General features: G+C 38.2%; 1 long non-coding RNA gene across 2 annotated transcripts; it reads left to right on the plus strand.

Annotated features, from left to right (window-relative positions):
* The first annotated feature begins 10,193 nt into the window (after nt 1-10,193).
* LOC149034878 (uncharacterized) lies at nt 10,194-14,330 on the plus strand. Of its 2 annotated transcripts, none has more exons than XR_016182694.1 (3): nt 10,194-11,430; nt 13,573-13,777; nt 13,871-14,330. It is a non-coding gene; the product is annotated as an uncharacterized LOC149034878 (long non-coding RNA). The 2 variants fall into 2 exon arrangements; XR_016182695.1 differs by lacking the exon at nt 10,194-11,430 and adding an exon at nt 12,937-13,451.
* The last annotated feature ends 487 nt before the right edge of the window (nt 14,331-14,817 follow it).

A 14,817-nucleotide genomic window follows, 5' to 3' on the forward strand; every position in this document is an offset into this window, starting at 1 on the left:
ACAGTCTGCCAAAACATAGCATGTAGTTAACTGAAAGCTCAGATCTGAAATCAGCAAATTTAATTGATTAATTGATTAAAAACAGTAGAGGGTAAGACTGCGTGCATAGGGTTTGCATATTTAAGGAACTCGAAGTCGGATAAGTGTACGGTTCGAGGGCGATGTGCTCTGATGTGCCGTCTCGAATTTCAGAGTGTATTTACCGATCTTTAGCTTTAACAAGAAGTTTAATAGCTGTGTACGTGAATGTCAAAACTTTGTGGCTGTCATCTGCAATAAAGCAATGTAAAATCGCCAAGGTTTGAAAATTCTGAGAACGGAAACACTGACGGCAAATTATTGCGTTCAACGCAAGGAGAAAGCCATCTCCGAGTTCTCGCCCTTCAGTGATCTGGTGCCGAAATTGCGGCGCGAAAAAACGCCAAGTGGGAAGTCTCTCTCATCGGCATAAATAATGAGTGATGTGGTAGTGAAAATGGGCGAAACTTTATCGAAACTTAATGTGGCAGGATGTAAATTTATTTGTGGGAGAAAGGCATTCAGTTAAATGAAGGTGGAAAAGGAAAAAGCAGAACTGTTCGATTTACGCAAGAAAGCTACAGCAATGAAGCTCATCATCTAACCGTTGTTTTATTTCTTGCTGGTTGGTAAGGAGGGCTTACTGTAATTTGCGATAAGAAACGAAATTGAAATCTGTAATTTGCGAACAAACTCGAAATCTGTAATTTGCGAAACAGAAATGTGTCATTTGCGAAACGGATATCTGTAATCTTTTGGAACAATTCTTCTCTCTTTCTTTTTTTTCTTTCACAGTATACGTTCCGCTCTAATTACACAACATAGCGAATGACCCGCAAATAAGCGCATCACTTTTGCAAGTGCTGTCAGACCACTGCCACGATCACAATACACGATCCAAAAGAGAAATTAAGCAAAGTAGCAAATAACACCAAATAGAGAGTAAATATCTCCCTGTCTATTTTGAGTTCATGTCTATGAACTGGCAAACGGAGAGAAGAAATGTAAAATGTATCTGATTCCAACTCTTCATCATCTGATGACACGGTACTGACGTCTAAACTCCAGACACATCTGATTAAAGGTCTACTTCAAGATATCCAGCAATCTTCAAATTGGACAAATCTGTCCTCGTTGTGTAAAAAAAAATCACTGAGAGCAACGAACAAACTTTTGACTGGAGTTAGAGGAGCTTACTTCAGCTCCTTTTTAAAGTATAATTTTAACAAACAAAACTCTTCTTGCTATGGTTTGTTCTTAAAAATATGAAAATTCCGAAAAGAAAGCTTTTATGCCCAGTTTTAATCAAGGTTTGGGACATTGCTACTCTGAAAAAAGGAAAATATACAAAAATTAAGTGATACAAAAATTATTCGTAGTTATAGTTTCTGTAGCAAGGGTACTCCCTTTTATTTACAATATAGCGAAATAGGAAAACTTGACCTCCTCATTTCAGAACTCTTTGGGGGGCAGATAGCTTGAACGACTGAACTAGCTGATAGAAGAGTTCCTTGGATCTCAATAGCTTCTTGTTTAATGTACCACTGCCTGCTGTTACAACGTCTACTAACTTCACCAACAATTCCAACTTCCACTATTATTGCCAAAAAACCTTGGCACTTATATTCTCATTTGGTTGTGTTTTATAATAATAATAATAATAATAATAATGGCATCCTCGTCTCGGAGAGGCGATGGTCAGCGCATCAGTGTTGGTGGGCTCTTGAGTGGCTCAAAAGCCCGATTCTTGAGTGGCAATCTTTGTTGCAGCTGGAACAGATGTAATTGGTGGCCTCTTGATCTGATCTTTGACGTTTCTTTCTCGTCCCCCTCTTGATAGCCGCCTCGGCCCTGGCCTTCATCTCAGCCCTGTGAGCCCCGTCCTTCACACCCCGACGCCAGGCTTCCCGGTCTGTCGCAAGGATCTCCCAGGTGTTGGGGATGATTTCAGTGAGTTGCAGGTCACGCTTGCAAACGTCCTTGAAGCGAAGGAGTGGTCGGCCCGTGCGTCGGACGCCCTCTCGCAGTACCCCATAAAGGATTTGTCTTGGCAAGCGACCGGGGTCCATACGGTGTACATGGCCAAGCCACCGTAAGCGTCTTTGGATGAGTAGTGTAGAGATGCTAGGCATGTCGGCTCGCCCAAGGACCTCGGTGTTGGGGACTCTGTCCTGCCATTTGATCAGGAGGAGACGCCGAAGGCAGCGGAGGTGGAACCCGTTGAGCCGCTTCTCTTGTCTGGCGTATGTGGGCCATGACTCGCTACCATAGAGGAGTGTGGAAAGGACACAAGATTGGTAGACTTGCAGTTTGGTCCTCACGCTCAGCAGGTCATTGTTCCACACTCTTTTGTTGAGTTTGGCCATTACTCCCGCTGCCTTGGTTGTGTTTTAAGCGTGTAATAATCGATCTAAAGCACTTACGGCTAATTTACAATTAACCTAAAGGGCTATGAAAGCACTCAAAGATGTGAACCTCGCGCTATCAGAAAGTCCAAAAGTTTCTTGCTAATAAAGCGCTTAAAATAGCGTGCATATTTGGTACACACTTAACCACCGGATGGCGATTTATCCGGTAAATAGCACCATCCAGCCTTTGAACAACCGAGGCCTGGCGGATTATTTTATAATAATTTCAGCCGTGACTAAACAGAAAATATATATATATATATATATATATATATATATATATATATATATATATATATATTTAAAGCCCGTGAAAAAGAAATAACTATGGCTTATTTACCATCATATTTTGCTATTTTGATGGAGGGATCATTTTAACGCGAACGACTACGACAAATATTGAAGTTTTGTTACTTCCCTTTCGGTTTCTGCATTTTGTGTAAAACTTTTTTACTCATTGTGAGACCCTTCTGTATTTTGTCTTGGAAGAAAAATGAGAGTAAAATTTCCGCACAGCCCCTTACTATTGTAAAACAGATCTGTTTTCCTAATGGCAATGTATTGTTTTTGTCACTGTTTTCTCTATCCAAGAACTGAATGCATAATGTAGTAGGGGGCTGTGCGGAAACTTTACCAAAATGAGAGAACTCAGATGTTAATTTGCCGTTTGCGTTACCATAATAAAATGTGCCTCCAATGAATGGTGCTAATTAGAAAAATCGTGCGCGCTAAAAACCCATGCAGTTAGACGAGCCATTCAGGGAAGAGCTCAATAACCCACGACGAACGACAAAAATTGAAGTTTTGTTACTTCCCTTTCAGTTTCTGCATTTTGTTCAAAACTTTTGTACTCTTCGTGTGACTGCCGACAAAGTCAGGTTTCAACACGCGAACGCTTTAAGATTTATCTACATTTCAAATTATTACGAAGTAGAAGGAATAGGAAAACGCATAACAGCAGAGGAAATAAAATCGGACAAGGAAAGACACTTACAAAAATTGTGTGGCTTGCGAGCACGAGGAACGGAAAAACTAAAAGATGATCGCAGCGAAGGAATCGATGTTAATCTAATGCACTCTGATACTCCAATGTTCACTTTTTCCTGAGAAACTTTTACGAATGAAATTAAACAAAGCAGAATTATGCGAAAAAATTTAACAGAATACAAATCGCCGTGAGTGAAAAGAATGCGAAAACAATATGAAAAATGTGCGTGCAAAAACACAGAAATGTAATTAGGAACATAAATGGAAAGAAATCACTAAGGCCTAGTTCAAACGTCGATCTTTACATGTACCGAACCTAATTGCAATTTGGGTCGACTCGAATAATTAAGAGCGGCAGTTGATTCAAACGTCTATACAAATCTGCCGATCCTAATTGATTCAAACGTCGATCTTTACATGTACTTAATAGAAACGTTAGGTTCGGTACATGTAAAGATCGACGTTTGAACTAGGCCTAAGTGTGAATGCCGCAGTATCACTTGCGAGGCCCTTCTGTATTTTGTCTTGGAAGAAAAATGAGGGAACGCAGATGTTAATTTGCCGTTTGCGTTTACCACAACAAAATGTGCCACTAATGAATAGTGCTAATTAGAAAAATCGTGCGCGCTAAAAACCCGTGCAGTTAGACGAGCCATTCAGGGAAGAGCTCAACAACCCGCGTGCACGCATAAGTTTTAAAAGGCGCACTTTTGAAATTATCACAAGCATAGAGAAATTCTACTTCAGTGATCAATTCTTGTCAAAATTTTAGCTCCTACACAGTGTTTTCTTCCTTGGAAGCCCTCTTTCGTTTCTCGTTTTGTCAAACTCAACATTACGTATCATTTCTGGCAACGGAAGGAAGCAGGTAAGTGTTTATCGACGCTTATAGAAGCATGTAAAACTGTAAACTAATTTTAAGAGAAGATGAGCCATGTACAAATTCAAGAAGGGCTCCAGATCGAAGCTTCGTTTTATTTAATCCTTTAATTCTTTCCAGTCGCTCGTATTTCCGCCCAGAAGCTGTCAATAACTTAGCAGTAGAAATTCTATTGCGTAATTTTTTTTTTGCAAAATTGGCTTCCTTGAAATTCTTCTTTGAAACTGTTGTCGCGCGGAGGGTAAAATTTCCGCACAGCCCCATCCTACGTTATGCATTCAGTTCTTGAACAGAGAAAACAATGACAAAAACAATACATTTCCATTGGGAAAACAGATTTGTTTTACAATAGTACGGGGCTGTGCGGAAACTTTACCGCGCGGAGTACCATTTCTAATCTTTCATCTTCTTTACTGAAATTCCGCGTTAACAATGAAGAGAAAGCGTGGTTCGTGCTCTTAAATTTTAATTAGGTACAAGTTTGAAGCGAAACTCAGTGTTTTAAGTAATGCATATTAATTTTGATAGTGAGTATATCTAAAGCTTGTTCCTAGAGGCACTAGGTTTGAACATTGTGCGTAACATAGAGATGACGAGTGAATTAAGGAAATATTTCAGTCGACTTCCCAGGCAGATTCCGAGAATTTTCTTCGTCTCAACCCTTAAATTCCAAGATCAGATCGTCAATTCTCCCCTTTGGCTACCAAACATGTCCTTCCAATTAGTTACAAGAATTTGATATCATATTAAGATAACAACATCTAGGAGATAAATTTGAGTATTCTCACTTCCTGTTTGCTGGATAATGTATAAATAATAGAGGGAGAAGTTACATTTTAATCACTTCTTAGACTTCAAGAGCTAACTGCTCGTTATGAAAAGTGAAAACTTAAGTTCACAATATTGTTTTTTTTTCTTTTTAATCGAAACATCTGAATGGTAAAAATGCCAGTAATACGGGTTTTAATCAAAGAAGGTTTGTAAATTTCTGATATGTTAGACGAAAGGGTTATAATAAGCCATAACATTTAATTTGCCTGTTTGTTTGCTTCTTTTCTGGGCTTCAAATGAAGTGATAATCTGCAAATGTTTAAATTTAATTCTACAATAAGATTCTCCAAATTTCACAAGGGAAAATTAAGGTACGCCTCGATGTTTACTCACCATGACTCCAGATGAAACTGATATTTGACAATATGAAGGGGCCTTCGTTCTCAGACAAAAGTAATTTTTTTTGTAATCTTGAAAACAGAGGGATTACTGACATTTAATTTCTTGTTATATTATCACCCCTTAATCACAAATTAAGGTCACACGCATAAGAAGAAAATGAAATAATCACCAACAAACGAAGCTCATGATAGTTAAACACGTTCTCCTTAAGAAATGTATAGAGAACAGAATTGACAATAAAAACGCTGATGTATAGATGTGAAGGGAACAGTTTTTCCAATCTTGTTACTCCCGAAGGTTACTCCGAAAAAATGAATTAAATTTATCGCATGTTGACCAACCAAGTTTTGCAATGTTTCAGTAAAAAGTGTCTGACAGAAAATTCCTATTCAGTTCTTCTGACATGTGTAATGGTTGCGAACTCAGAATATGATTATTTTGCAATGTTTTCCCCTTCACAAGGGGCCACGATATTTTTACGTATCATTTATTTCACCTAAATATCCACAATATCTTTCTCATTTAGACTTGTACGACACACTCCAGTCCAAACACCGCTCAGTCCATTCTAGTGCAGCTAATCCAGATCACTTAACCTAAGTCCCTCTCACTTCATTTCAGAAGAGTCCAGTTCATTGTGCATTTAGTCTAAAAATCAGCGTCCAGCTCCATGCAGTCCAGTACGACCCGCTCCAGTCCTCGCCATTCCTTTCCATATGGTCCAGTCCATCATCACAAGACAAGTGCTGACTCTTGCTACCGGTATAACTCGCTTATGGATGGGAAAGCGTGGTGAAAAAAAGGGCCGACGCTTTGTTGGGTTTTTTCTTCTCTTCTCTTCTGCTGTATACGCGGAGGCTGGGAACAGAACAGTGAGAAGACGCTGATATCCAGCTGGTCAGTAAGATTCTTTATGAGTTGGAATGAAAAAAGGGTTAATAGATAGTGCACTGGTCAAACCATAAAATCCAAATTCTGCTAAAAGTTGTCTCGCTTCTCATTCGGCTCAAATTAGTAAAAGATTGGTTTGCGGGTCCCCTTGAGGTTGGGAGAAGTCCTCCCTCCAAATCTTCTTCTCTAGGTTTTTTCTTTCAATCGAATACTGTTCGGCATATTTTCGGTTTGGATCGTTTCTTCTTCGTCGCTTCTTTAGGTTATCACAATATCGGCTTCGTTTATACTTCGGCTCTTCATCAACAGGTCTTTCGGTGTTTATCAGTTGCTCATCGACTTTAGCGCACGTCTTCCCCCACTGTTACTTCGACTGCGACCGTTTACATTTTCAGTTTAACTTGATTGAGAGGATCTTAAACACTGTGATCGAGTAAGACTGTTTAAGTCGAAAAAAGTTTGCCTCGAAGGTTCAACTAGATTTTAACGTTATGATTGGAAATCGGATTTAAGCAATTCAGCTATGACAGCAAATTAGAATTGAGAATTAGCCTTTGAGAAAAGATTATGCATGCATTGATAAAAATTAAGATCGGGTTTCTTTCGGAGTTCGCCTTCACCTTCGGTTCGAATTTCACTTCGGCTTCTCGTTCGGCCTTTCAAAACTTGTTCGGATTTTCAGTTCGGAATACAAAGGCAATGGGAAACTACTGAGAATTGTTAGCAAGTTGATATAAAAATGAAAGCATCGTCTGGGACACTATGGGTGTTCAAATTATCAAGGTGTCGGCATTACTGACACGGAACATTCGGAGTTTTGTGGACGCCCAATTCTTCGTCTAGGGTGCGCGTCCCCTCCTGCTGGGTTCTGTGAAGTAATTTCGAAAAATCTAAGTTAATTTATTGATGTTATGTGGTATTATAAATTAAATGCTGGACCCGATTGTCTCTGTGTTCTTTTCCTAATTTTTGGGATACACAAATTTATGAGATTTATTTTCCGCGGCGCCCAGTGTAAATTTCTATCTCGAGAATTCAATTAAGATGCGAGCGTCGTGTCTTTTCTTTATTAAGAAACTATTTTCTGATCTCACTAACGCAATTTCAACTGCAGGAGCTTTATACTGACCTATTTTCGGAGGCTTCGGCCAATTTCGGGGCATTTGCTCGAATCGTGAACTGGATTGTTACAATGACTTTCCAATTCGCTAATGAAAAAGCCCCAGAAGCAAAGTCACCTTGGTGTTAACTGTGCGTTCGCCCATTTTCGAAGGGTTTGATTGGTTGTCTTACATTTAGCGATAGTCATCCATTGAGGAGTGCAAAGGATTTCAAGACTTAACTCTGTCCATTTTCGGGGACTCCCCAAAACTTTTCAACATTTTTACTTTGAATTTCCCATACCTGCGGATCAACATAAGCCCGTTTTCAGGGGCTGTGCATCACTGAGACGGTAAGTAAAGAATTATTATAATTTTGACATATTGATCTGTCTAAGATGAGTTTCTTCTCTTAATAATGTGATAAGAGTAAACATGATAATTTGAAATAAACAAAAACAATTGATCACTAAAAGATAAATTAATAACTAATGACATTGATTAATTCTTAAAGAACTAAAGAAATGATGAGTTAAATAGGAAGATCAATAATATATAAATAAACTGATATATAAAGAAGTTTATTAATAGATAAATTGATAAATAAATAAATACAATTTTATCGTATGGTCTATGTATCGACAATCTTTTTGCAGAATATTAAAATACAGTACCACGTTGTCTTAAAAGTCTGCAAGTATTTTTTCTCACAAGACTCAGTTTTCCTAAGACACCAGCTGACCTTTGGAAAGACACCAGCAATCACAAGGTCACTAGTTATTCATGGCTGAATTTGCAACACTGGGATATCAGTAAAGTAGGACTGGAATGGATAATCATAACAACAAGCTGAGCAACAGCTGCGAGGAGAATCTAAAACTAGGACATTTAAATTTCTGAGTAATGGATTAAAGGCTAGCCGAAGCGGATAGTGTAGTATTGAAGTTAAGGTTGGGATATCAGTAGAGGAGGACTGGAGTGCTTCACGAAGAGATGGCCGTAACAACAAGCTGAGCTACAACAGCGAGGAGAATCCAAAGCTAGGACGTAACTACAGGTATGTTAAATTTCTGAGTAATGGATATATAGTATACTTTAGTTTATTCCAGTGTAGGAGCTAACGTCGTCTCGAGTTTGCCGGAGTTAATATAAAAGAAGAGCGAGCCTTTTCTTCAATTTAAGAGCTCGAGACATTTTAAATTTCTGCAGCTCAAGATAAGTCCATTTTCAGCGTCTAGTCTTGTGTAGGAGTTAAAGTTGTCTCGAGTTTTCCAGAGTCAATATAAAAGAAGAGCGGGCCTTTTTTTTCCATTTTAGAGCTTGAGATATTTTAACTTTCTGCAACTCAAGATAAACTCATTGCAGCGTCTTTGCATCACTTAGAAGGTAAGTAAATATTCATAACAATGTGATACTAACCTGTGTAAGATGAGTTCATTCACTAATAGGAAAACCCTGATGCGTCTAGATGCAGCTGGAGGAAAAAGTTATGGTCCATCAGCACCACAGGTCATCTGAAAGAGGTAAGGCCGGCCTGTTTCGATTACAACAAGTTTTGTCAGATTTTTCTTTTCACCATGATCTCGTGGCTCAGTTCGGATCAGAGCAGGACTGGAGTGCGTCATAAAAAGAGAGCCATAACAACAAGCTGAGCTACAACAGCGAGGATAATCCAACGCTAGGACATAGCCACAGCTACGTTAAATTTCTGAGTAATAGATTATTGGCTATTCGAAGCGGATTTTCTTCCTCTTACAAAAGTACTACATAGTACAGTATAGTATTGTACTGAATTTAAAGATGGGATATCGGTAGAGAAGGACTGGAGTGCTTCACGAAAAAATGGCCATAACAACAAGCTGAGCTACAACAGCGTGGAGAATTCAAAGCTAGGACATAACTACAGGTATGTTAGATTTCTGAGTAATGGAAGTATAGTACAGTTGGGTCTAGTCAAGTAGAGGAGCTAACGTCGTCTCGAGTTTGCCAGAATTAATATAAAGGTAAGGGCAGGCCTTTTTTACGATTTAAGAGCGTGGGACATTTTAAATTTCTGCAGCTCAAGAGAAGCCCATTTTTAGCGGCTTTGCATCACTGAGAAGGTAAGTAAAGAATTATAACAATGTGTTACTAACTTGTGTAAGATGGGTTCGTTGGCTTCGTAGGAAAACCCTGATCCGTGGCATAGAGCAGTTGGAGGAAAAAGTTATGGTCGATCAGCACTACAGGTCATCTGAAAGAGGTAAGGCCGGCGTGTTTTGCTTACGACAAGTTGTTCGATTTTTTTCTTTTCAACATGACCTCATGGCTCACTTCGGATCACGTCATAAACAAGCACATCGAGCACTTCATAGGTAATATTTTAGCGCATTAGATCATATCTACATGTATTTCGCGCTATATAAGTAATAAATAATTATTATTATTATCATTTGTAAGAATTCTTTCTTCTAGACTATCTGAAATTTTCTGTTTACAGAACTTTTTAGGTGGTTTCCTGATTAATTGGTTTAATGACAACGTTTCACAATGTGACGTGTTTAATATTTCAACACCTTTTTTCTCTTAACAGTTTTAATAGCTTAAAAACAAACAAAAATAATTGATAATCAATAAAAGATAAAATAAAGAAATAAATATATCTCAATAACTGATAACATTGATTAATTCTTGAAGAACTAAAGAAATGATGAATTGATAGGGAGATCAATAAATATGTAAATAAATTGATATATAAATAGGTTGAGAAATAGTTACGTTGTTAAATAAGTACAATTTTATCGCATAGTCTATGTATTAACAATATTTTTGCAGATTATTAAAATACAGTACCAAGTGGTCTTGGAGGTTTGCAAGTATCTTTTCTCACAAGACTAAGTTTTACCAAGACGCCAGCTGACTTTTAGAAAGACACAAGCAATCACAGGGTCGCTAGTGGTTTATGGCTCAATTTGCAACACTGGAATATCAGTAGAGCAGAACTGGAATGGATAATCATAACAACAAACTGAGAACCAGCTGCGAGGAGAATCCAAGGCTAGGACATAAGCAGAGGTACGTTAAATTTCTGAGTAGTGGATTAAAAGCTACTCGAAGCGGATTGTCTTCCTCTTACAAAAAGAACTACATATTGTAGTATAGTATTAAAGTTAAAGCACGGATATCAGTAGAGGAGGATTAGATTGCTTCATTAGAAGATAGTCATAACAACAAGCTGAGCTACAACAGCGAGGAGAATCCAAAGCTAGGACATAACCACAGGTACGTTTAATTTCTGAATAATAATTTAAAGGCTAGTTGAAGCGGATTTCTTCCTCTTACAAAAGTGCTGCATAGTATAGTATAGTAAAATATTGAATTTAAAGCTGGGTTGTCAGTAGAACAGGACTAGAGTGCTTCATGAAAAGATAGCTATAACAAAAAGCTGAGCTACAACAGCGATGACAATTCAAAGCTAGGACATAACCACAGGTATGTTAAATGTCTCAGTAAAGGAAGTATACCATACTCTAGTCTAGTCTAAGAGTTAAGGTTGTCTTAAGTTTGCCAGAATTAATATAAAACAGCAGCGTGCCTTTTTTTTCCATTTTAGAGCTTAAGACATTTTAACTTTCTGCAACTCACGAGAAGCTCATTTCGGCGACTTTGCATCACTTAGAAGGTAAGTAAATAATCATAACAATTTGATACTAACCTGAGTAAGATGGGTTCGTTCGCTAATGGGAAAACCCTGATGCGTGGCCTAAAGCAGTTCTAAGAAAAAGTTATGGTCGATCATCACTACAGGTCATCTGAAAGAGGTAAGGCCGGCATGTTTTGATTGCAACAAGTTCTGTCAGGTTTTTTTTCTTCAGAATGACCTCGTGGCTGAGTTCGGATCAGAGCAAGACTGGACTGCTTCATAAAAAGAGAGCCATAACAACAAGCTGAGCTACAACAGAGAGGAGAATCCAAAGCTAGGACATAACCACAGGTATGTTAAATGTCTCAGCAAAGGAAGTATACTTTAGTCTAGTTTAGTCTAGTGAAGGAGTTAAGGTTCTCTCGAGTTTGCCAGAATTTAAATATAAGAAGAGCGCGCCTTTTTTTCTATCTTAGAGCTTGAGACATTTTAACTTTCTGCAACTCACGATAAGTTCATTTCAGCGGCTTTGCATCACTGAGAAGGTAAGCAAATAATCATAACAATTTGGTACTAACCTGTGCAAGATGGGTTTGTTCACTGATAGGAAACCCCGATGCGTTGCCTAAAGCAGTTCTGAGAAAATTTATGGTCGATCAGCACTACATGTCATCTGAAAGAGGTAAGACCGGCATGTTTCCATTGCAACAAGTTTTGTTAGACCTTTTTTTTTCATCATGACCTTGTGGCTCAGTTCGGATCAGAGCAGGACTGGAGTGCTTCATAAAAAGATAGCCATAACAAAAAGCTGAACTACAACAGAGAGGAGAATCCGAAGCTTGGACATACCTTTAACAGGTATGTTAAATGTCTCAGTAAAGGAAGTATACTCTAGTCTAGTCTAGTCTAAGAGTTAAGGTTGTCTCAAGTTTGCCAGAATTAATATACAAGACCGTGTCTTTTTTTCCATTTTAGAGCATGAGACATTTTAACTTTCAGCAACTCACGATAAGCTCATTTCAGCGACTTTGCATCACTGAGAAGTTACGTAAATAATCATAACAATTTGATACTAACCTGTGTAATATGAGTTCGTTCACTGATAGGAAAACCCTGATGCGTTAAGAACCAGCTGAAGGAAATAGTTATGGTCCATCAGCACTACAGGTCATCTGAAAGAGGTATGGCCGGCATGTTTCCATTGCAACAAGTTTTGTTAGATTTTTTTTTCTTCAGCATGACCTCGTGGCTCAGTTCGGATCAGAGCAGGACTGGAGTGCTTCATAAAAAGAGAGCCATAACAAGAAGCTGAGCGACAACAAAGAGAAGAATTCAAAGCTTGGACATAACCACAGGTATGTTAAATGTCTCAGTAAATGAAGTATAATATAGTCTATTCTAGTCTAGTCTAAGAGTTAAGGTTGTCTCGAGTTTGCTAGAATTAATAAAAAAGAAGAGCGCGCTTTTTTTTCCAATCTGGAGCTCGAGACATTTTAACTTTCTGCAACTCACGATAAGCTCATTCCAGCGACTTTGCATCACTGAGAAGGTAAGTAAATAATCATAACAATTTGATACTAACTTGTGTAAGATGGGTTCGCTCACTGATAGGAAAACCCTGATGCGTTGCCTGAAGCAGTTCTAAGAAAAAATTATGGTCCATCAGCAGCACTATAGGTCATCTGAAAGAGGTAAGGCCAGCATGTTTTGATTGCAAAAAGTTTTTTTAGATTTTTTTTTCATCATGATCTCGTGGCTCAGTTCGGATCAGAGCAGGACTGGAGTGCTTCATAAAAGAGAGTCATAACAACAAGCTGAGCTACAACAGAGAGAAGAATCCAAAACCAGGACATAACCACAGGTATGTTAAATGTCTCAGTAAAGGAAGTATACTATAGTCTAGTCTAAGAGTCATTATTGTCTCGAGTTTGCCAGAATTGACATAAAAGAAGAACGTACTTTTTTTTTCTATTTTAGAGCTTGAGACATTTAACTTTCTGCAACTCACGATAAACTCATTTCAGCGACTTTGTATCACTGAGAAGGTAAGTAAATAATCATACCAATTTGATACTAACCTGTGTAATATGAGTTCGTTTACTGATAGGAAAACTCTGATACGTTGCCTAAAGCAGTTGTAAGAAAAAATTATGGTCGATCGGTACTACTACTGAAAGAGGTAAGGCGGCATGTTTTGATTGCAACAAGTTTTGTTAGATTTCTTTTTCTTTTTTTCTTTTTTTTTTTTTACAGCATGACCTCGTAACTCAGTTCGGATCAGAGCAGGACTGGAGTGCTTCATAAAAAGGGAGCCATAACAACAAGCTGAGCTACAACAGAGAGGAGAATTCAAAGCTAGGACATAACCACAGGTATGTTAAATGTCTCAGTAAAGGAAGTATACTCTAGTCTAGTCTAGTCTAAGAGTTTAGGTTGTCTCGAGTTTGTGAGAATTGAGATAAAAGAAGAGCACGCCTTTTTTTTCCATTTCAGAGCTTGAGACATTTTAACTTTCTGCAACTCACGATAAGCTCATTTCAGCGACTTTGCATCACTTAGAAGGTAAGTAAATAATCATAACAATTTGATACTAACCTGAGTAAGATGAGTTCTTTCACTGATAGCAAAACCCTGATGCGTGATACTCCAACCTGAGCTACAACAGCGAGGAAAATCCAAAGCTAGGACCTAACCACAGGTATGTTAAATGTCTTATATTTAGATTAGATTAGCAGTCTTTTTGCATATAAGTCGAGTGTAGATTAATGTATTGCCATCTACTCCATTGCAGTTTAGGCAATCCCGAACAGTCTAGTCCAGTCAAGTGCAGTGCAGAGCAGTGCAATCCGTAGCAGCTCTGCCCCGTCCCGTCCCGTCCAAAACAACTAACTGCTGTTGAGTCTACCACAACGCAGCCCTGCTCAGTCAAGTTAGGAACAACCAAGTGCATTGCGGCCCGTCCAGTCAAGTGAAGTACTATTCGGAAAAGTCCACATTGAAGCCCATACAAGCGTATTTCAGTCCTGTGTTGTCTTCAGTTGTGACACTAACACAATCAAGAGCGTCTACTTACGGCATTGTCGTAGACAGGTCTTTTTTAATGATACCTTAATAAAAGTGTACCTAATAACTGAAAAGTAAACAAGAATAATTGATAATCAATCAAAGATAAAATAAAGAAATAAAATAAATATCTCAATCACTGCAAACATTGATTAATTCTTGAAGAACTAAACAAATGATGAATTAATAGGGAGATAAATAAATATGTAAATAAATTGATATATTAATAAGTTCAGAAGTAGTTACGTTGTTAAATAAATACAATTTTATCGTATGGTCTTTGTATAGACAATATTTTTGCAGAATATTAAAAGATAGCACCACGTTGTCTTAAAAGTTTGCAAGTATTTTTTCTCAAAAGACTCGGTTTTCCCAAGACAGCAGCTGACCTTTGGAAAGACACATGCAATCACGGCGTCACTAGTAATTCATGGTTTAATTTGAAACACTGGGATATCAGTAGAGCAGGACTGGAATAGATAATCATAAAAACAAGCTGAGCAACACCTGCGAGGAGAATCCGAAGCTAGGACATAACTACAGGTACGTTAGATGTTTAAGTAATGGATTAAAAGCTAGTCGAAGCGGATTGTCTTCCTCTTACAAAAAGTGCTACATAGTATAGTATACTATAGTATTGAAGTTAAAGGACGGATATTAGTAGGGGAGGACTGG

Source organism: Pocillopora damicornis, chromosome 14 (genome assembly GCF_964200805.1).
Source record: "Pocillopora damicornis chromosome 14, jaPocDami1.2, whole genome shotgun sequence".
Classification (NCBI taxonomy): domain Eukaryota; kingdom Metazoa; phylum Cnidaria; class Anthozoa; order Scleractinia; family Pocilloporidae; genus Pocillopora; species Pocillopora damicornis.